General features: G+C 41.0%; 1 long non-coding RNA gene across 1 annotated transcript; it reads right to left on the bottom strand.

The window, feature by feature from the left end:
• Nucleotides 1-1169: 1169 nt before the first annotated feature.
• Nucleotides 1170-1523, bottom strand: LOC114780425 (uncharacterized). Its single transcript, XR_003747181.1, has 3 exons — nucleotides 1505-1523; nucleotides 1276-1388; nucleotides 1170-1187 (listed from the first exon to the last, which is right to left on the bottom strand). It is a non-coding gene; the product is annotated as an uncharacterized LOC114780425 (long non-coding RNA).
• Nucleotides 1524-5879: the final 4356 nt, after the last annotated feature.

Here is a 5879-nt window from a genome sequence, read left to right as displayed (position 1 = left end):
TGAGAACACTACACAACACCTACACAAATTATACAAAAATCGTACACGCTAAACAAACATGCAACACATCAACCATGCACACTACACAACGCCTACACATGCTGCATAACAACCATACACACTACACAACACACACAACAGAACAATCATACAAACTACACAACACAACAACTGCACATTCTACACAACAATGGTACACACTACAAAACAACCATACATGCTACACAACTCCTGCTCATGCTACACAACAACCATACACACTACACAACACCTACACACACTACAGAACAATCATACACACTACACAACAACTGCACATGCTACACAACAATGGTACACACTACAAAACAACCATACATGCTACACAACTCCTGCTCATGCTACACAACAACCATACACACTACACAACACCTACACACACTACAGAACAATCATACACACTACACAACAACTGCACATGCTACACAACAATGGTACACACTACAAAACAACCATACATGCTACACAACACTTTAAACTAATAATACAATATAGATTAATACTGAATTGTAGTTTTACTGGTAAAATTCTAGATGCTGTAATCTAAATGAGATTTTGGTACAAAAAGATTTGGTCCAAATACAAATTGGATAGAATTCTTTTGGAAATCTCAATGATCTCAGATCAGATCTAGAGGGCGTTAAATCACATAAATAATGGTCTTTCAACTGTTTCAACTGGTCTCAGATCAGAATCCAGAAACCTTTACATCTAATCGTAACGCAACTATACAACTTGTCATGTGCCTGCATTTATACTTTCTAGTTCGACACTTTTATACTCTTTAATCAGTTCATTTCTAGTCGCTCACGGCGGTAAAATACGGTAAAACGTGGTGTAGAAATTACGTCGCCGCTGGCGTCGGAATAAACGCGTTACTGAGATCAGCGAGAAGACGGAAGAAAGCGACTCTTTTTCAGTGGAAAGATGAAAAAGCAGCTCACCGACCTGACCAGCGCTGCGTGGCAGAGACCGAATAACGGTACACACACACACACACACACACCAGCCCGCCCTGCTTTACGTAAGTGTGAGGAAGAGAACAGCGCGGCAGGAGGAACATCTCAGAACATCTCAGAATGCTGAGATACTATCACCATTAGACGTTCAGCAGTTGACTAGATGAAAGAACCAATGGCATTTCATTACTTCTGAAAAAAAAAGAATATTATAAATATTCATTGTATTACATGTGATTGAACTGTTATGAATGTCAGTCCACAGTCTGCTGATGACCTGATCATCCATGTGATGTCATTCCTCATTTTCCTTAGTCTGTTTGTCCTTTTTTAACGTGCCTGAGTGAGAGCCACGTATCTGATGACATCCCTGATATCCATGTGTGCCTACTAACCAGAAAAGCACAAAGTCCCAGGTTCAAACCCCACTTACTACCATGGTGTCCCTGAACATTTACATTTACATTTACAGCATTTATCAGACGCCCTTATCCAGAGCGACTTACAGTCAGTAGTTACAGGGACAGTCTCCCTGGAGCAACTTAAGGTTGAGTGTCTTGCTCAGGGACACAATGGTAGTAAGTGGGATTCGAACAGGACACTTAACCCTGAGTGTGTCCGGGGGGGGGGGGGACTGTCCCTGTAACTACTGACTGTAACAGTCACAGTCCCTGAGAAATAACACGTTTACTCAGAAGTTACTCATGAGAAGACCAGAGGATGGTGCTAAAACGTCCTGACAGCCACAGGTCATGGTGCAGGAACACTAGGGAGAACGTTCACGTGTAAATAAAACAGGAAAAAGTAGCTTACTGGTTATTACATAGATTGAAAATATAATAAATATGTATAAAAGCAGAAATGATGTGTTAATTCGTCTCCAGATCTCTGAATCTCAGGGAGAGAACCTGTTGGAGGCACAGAGCTTGTGAGTCTGTGAGCTCACCAGATGAGGGCAACATTTCTCACCACCACATTTCATGGGTGGCTTGGACCACATAAACGCATCTGGATATGAAGTCTAGATTGAAAGAGTTGAGGAGATTGGCTAGTTAAGGTGTTAATTTGCATTCATCATTTTATGGTATTGATTCAACTTGTTCTGCCACTGATGGGTATGGTGGACCACCATCAGCAGTTCAGAAGTGCTGTACTGGAAATCCAGCTCAGTCCAGCCCTCTGAGGGAGAAGTGTGATTGTGAAAGAGCAGGGCTCAGCAGCAGCGTTCAGAACCGTTTCTCCTGTCCCAGCAAGTTCTCCTTTCCTCAGCACTACATCAAGAATCATAAAGAAAGACCAGGGAGAACCTGCAGGAACCGCCTCTTCATTGTTAATGGAACAGAGAATCACATAGACACCAGGGGTCCTGTAAGATCTTCATTGGATCTTCTTAAGATGGTTTCAGAATCTGTACAGCTTTTTTTACATTGTCCACAGACCAGATGTTTGACCACACCCTTGTTTTGTAAAGTGGTACTGCAGAGCACCAGTCCGCTAGAAGGATTTCTGATCTATTGTTGCATTTTTTTATTTCATCTTCTGGCCTATAGCTTTCAGATGAAGGGTCAAGGAGCTCATGAGGAACATGACAGTCATCACAGCAAACCTGGACACACAGAGCACTTTAAAACACGGCAGCACCGGACGAGAGGGCAGGGAACCATGCAGAACTGGAGGAGAGCAGGAAGAACACTTTACTGGCTTCTCTGCAGACGGATGTGTAAAAGTTTGGTGAAGTAGAGAAATGTAAATGGAACAAATGTGCTGATATTTGGAGAGTGCAGCACGTCTGGTTTAGCAATCACGGCATTTCATTTCTCAAGTTCACGTTCGTAGGTTGATTTCATGCTTGGCCTTTTCAAGCAATGGTAGTAGCCTAGCGCGTAACACACTCGTCTATGAACCAGAAGACCCAGGTTCAAATCCCACTTACTACCATCGTGTCCCTGAGCAGGACACTTAACCCTGAGTGTCTCCAGGGGGGGACTGTCCCTGTAACTACTGACTGTAAGTCGCTCTGGGTAAGGGCGTCTGGTAAATGCTGTACAACGTAATGCCATACGTATCATATTTGGGACATGCGTTTCTGAGATATAAACTTTGCAGAAATATACTATCTGATGCTTGTTTTCTACCTTTTGCACTACAAAAATCCTCACATACAACCACTATAAAGAGAGATTTAGTGGTAAATCCCTCAACAGTCATTTGTTATTCTTTTCTGGACTCACTACAGGGTCATCAGGTCAGCAGGAAAAACTACCCTGGAACAAAATTCACAGGACGCCTCAATCCAGACTCTAAACTTTAAAGTGAAGTGTTATCCATATATGCGCCATATCTCTGTAAAATGTGCAAAACCTCCTCACTATGTGCAGTAATGTGCAATATCTTCACACAACGTGCAACAGACTGTAAAATCTACACTATATTCCTCACACTGAGTCGACTGCACCTTAAACTTTGTTGTTCCTTGACAAGTGACAATGACAATAAAGGTTTATCTTATTTGTCTTTCATAGTCCACAATACGGTGCTTTGATGAATAAATGACACAATCTACAGATTGAAATTGGATTTTTACAACAAATAATAAGATATTTTTGAATTCTGAGTCTATATGATGTTGAAATTATAGAAGAGCTGACAGGAAGTTCACTGCTGAAGATGTCCTGCAATTTGAGTGACATAAGGGGTCTTGTAGAGACAGATGGCGAAGGGGAAAATAGGAATCGGACTCCCTAGTTTTTTATTGCCCAAAGTATCAAATACGATACAAACATATACAAAAAAAATCTACTTGCAAATTATTTTGTTGTTTTTACATGTTGCTAAAGGACCAAACAAAGACTAAAATTAAAAAAAATGTAGCTTTCTGTGCATTATTTCCATTAAATTAATGTGACTTTTCAGAAATGATCTGGTCAAGATATCCGTGCAGGAACCAACAGGAAAATCCTGTTTTGTCTGCAGAGAGCTTGATGGGATTTGTTTGAGTGAAGTGTAGACCACACAGCTCCACAGAATCACGTAAACTGGGACATTTTTGATGCTGACTCAAAGCGACACAGTATATCCAGTGGTGTCCCCCAAGCTCCAGCAGGTCTTTGATCTAAAGGCTTTAGCCCTGCCTGGGAAAACAGGAGTTCTAGTGTATCAGCGAGATCACAAAGCGCTTTGTTCAGCCACCATAAACGGGGTGAATGAGATCAGAAAATGTAAAGACTCTGGCCTGGTTTCCAGCAGCGGAGCTTATTTTTCTTTAGGCAGACATGCAACTCAGTGAACCTGAAATGCAAGCAACTGATGAGAAGCAATAAGGCCGTCTGTTGGGGTCCGGGTACAAATAACCCTTTATCATCATGGATTCTACCAGCCAGACCAATGTAAATAGTTCATGTGACACAGAGACATTACTACTATGCATCATAGACCTTCCTGCTACATTACTACTATAAATCATTTTTACAACAACGCTCATGGACTTTACTACTATATTACTACTACGCATCAGGTTTACAAAAGCTCTCCTGGACCTTTCTGCTACATTACTACTATAAATCATTTTTACAACAACGCTCATGGACTTTACTACTATATTACTACTACGCATCAGGTTTACAAAAGCTCTCCTGGACCTTCCTGCTACATTACTACTATAAATCATTTTTACTACAACGCTCATGGACTTTACTACTATATTACTACTACGCATCAGGTTAACAAAAGCTCTCATAGACCTTCCTGCTACATTACTTCTATAAATCATTTTTACTACAACGCTCATGGACTTTACTACTATATTACTACTACGCATCAGGTTTACAAAAGCTCTCATAGACCTTCCTGCTACATTACTACTATAAATCATTTTTTACAACTACTATTTTACTACTATTCATCCATTTTAGAAAAGCCTACATGAACCTCACTACTGATTCACGATTAAATTTTAGAGACCAGGCGTGTCAGGGGGAAAATTAGACCTGTGGCCGTGAACAGGATCAGCAGCTCAACCTGTTCATACTGGGCCTTTAAAGGGTCATTTATTTCAGATTAATCTTCTCTGAGCTTTTGGCTGGCTTTCTGTTTGGGCTAAATGTCTGAAAAGGATTTGTCTGTTGCACAAATGGGGCTACTAAAAGTAGGTCTACTGCTCCAACTTTTCTATGGTATGGGTTTCATCTGAAGGCTGTCAAAGTTTAAAAAGGAATGTAGTAAGTAAATCCCTGTTCACTCTTTAAAGACATGATGTGATATGAAGAAGATTACTGTACAAGGAACATGTATAGTCAGTTCAGTTGCTGTGCCTTTAAATCTGAGCCCAACTAACTACAGTCATGTGAGGGACGTCTCAGCACATCCCACTCTCCCTGCCGAGGGGCAATGGGTGCAAAAATTCCTGTTCATTGTTTGTTTTATTAAACCAGACAGCAAATCTGCAGCGGATGCTGTGAAAAAGCCCCTGGGGCCCAGACTCCATGTGAACTGAAAAATTCCCCCTCAACACAAATACATATTAACAAGTACAATAGTGTATTTGACACTATATCTCACTAGTGTATCCAGAGGGATGTGTAGCATGCATACAGCAAGAAGGAAAAGTGAATATTTCCAGTTTACTTACCTAAAACTCATCTGAGATTAATCCATTTCACATTTAGCTGGACTAAACAGCAAGTCACATTCATTAGAAACATTTTATTCTTTATTTAACAATAAATAAATAGATAATAATCTATTTATCATATCGTTCCAGTCCCCCTGGGCCTCTTCATGAATGGAGAGCGTGTAGCCACGCCCTCTCGTACTGATTGGTTACGGCCAGGGGGGATGTTTACATGACGTTACAGGAAGCTTGTCCCCGCCCCGTCCGCGCGC

The sequence above is a fragment of the Denticeps clupeoides genome, unplaced genomic scaffold, assembly GCF_900700375.1.
Source record: "Denticeps clupeoides unplaced genomic scaffold, fDenClu1.1, whole genome shotgun sequence".
Lineage (NCBI taxonomy): Eukaryota > Metazoa > Chordata > Actinopteri > Clupeiformes > Denticipitidae > Denticeps > Denticeps clupeoides.
The sequence above is the reverse complement of the archived record's forward strand: the minus strand, read 5'-3'. Positions and strand labels throughout refer to the sequence as shown.